The following is a 1,479-nucleotide window of genomic DNA, read 5'->3' as shown; positions in this document are numbered from 1 at the left end:
CGGGGTCCCAAGAAGGACAAGAAGAAGGATCAAGAAAATTTGGCTGAATCCAAAGGAGAGATAGACGATCTTTATGCAATGCTTTCAGAATGCAACTTGGTTGGAAATCCAAGAGAATGGTGGATAGATTCTGGTGCCTCATGCCATGTTTGTGCCAACAAAGAATTATTTTCATCATATACTCCAGCACCTACAAATGAGAAGTTGTTTATGGCAAACTCCGTTGTTGCAAAGGTGGAAGAAACTGGCAAAGTCCTCTTAAAAATGACATCGGGCAAGGTGGTGACTTTGAACAAGGTCTCGTATGTTCCGAAATTGTGAAAGAGCTTAGTTTCTATACCATTTTTGACTAAGAACGGATTCAAATGTGTATTTGTTTATGATAAAGTTGTAGTGAGTAAGAATTAAATATATGTAGGAAAAGGTTACCTCACTGAGGGCCTTTTTAAACTCAATGTAATTGCAGTTGATATGAATAAAGATTCTGCTTCTTCTTACTTGCTTGAGTCTAAATGTTTATGGCATGAACGTTTGGGACACGTTAATAACAAAACCTTGCGAAAACTGATTAACTTAAATGTTTTGCCTAAATTTGAGTGCAATAAATCAAAATGTCAAGTTTGCGTTGAATCTAAGTATGCTAAGCATCCTTATAAATCTGTTGCAAGGAATTCATATCCCTTAGAACTGATTCACACGGACATTTGTGACATGAAGTCAACACCAACACGAAGTGGGAAAAAGTATTTCATAACTTTTATTGACGATTGCACTAGATATTGTTATATCTATTTGCTAAATGGTAAGGATGAAGCAATAGATGCATTTAGGCAATATAAAACTGAAGTTGAAAATCAGTTGGATAGAAAGATCAAAATGATCAGAAGTGATAGAGGTGGAGAATATGAATCTCCATTTGCAGAAATATGTTTGGAAAATGGTATAATCCATCAAACTACTGCTCCTTACTCTCCACAATCTAATGGAATTGCAGAAAGCTCCTTACTCTCCTCAATCTAATGGAATTGCGGAAAGGAAAAAACCGAACTTTAAAGAAAATGATGAATGCCTTACTTATAAGTTTAGGTTTACCACAAAACTTGTGGGGGAAAGCTATCCTTACGACAAATCGAATACTCAATAGAGTACCTCACATGAAGACACATGTTATTCCATATGAGAAATGGAAAGGTAGAAAACCCAACTTGAAATATTTCAAAGTGTGAAGGTGTCTAGCCAAAGTCCAGGTTCTTATACCTAAGAGGGTGAAAATATGGCCTAAGACTGTGGATTGTGTATTCATTGGATATGCCATAAATAGTAAGACATATCAATTTTTGGTTCATAAGTCCGAACATTCGGATATTCATGATAATACGGTAATAGAATCAGATAATGCTGAATTTTTTGAACATATCTATCCGTATAAAACTAGACTTGAGTCATCTAGTGGGGGGTCTAAACAACCTTAAGAAGAAC

Source organism: Solanum tuberosum, unplaced genomic scaffold, assembly GCF_000226075.1.
Source record: "Solanum tuberosum cultivar DM 1-3 516 R44 unplaced genomic scaffold, SolTub_3.0 scf00420, whole genome shotgun sequence".
NCBI lineage: Eukaryota > Viridiplantae > Streptophyta > Magnoliopsida > Solanales > Solanaceae > Solanum > Solanum tuberosum.
This window is presented reverse-complemented; position numbering follows the sequence as displayed.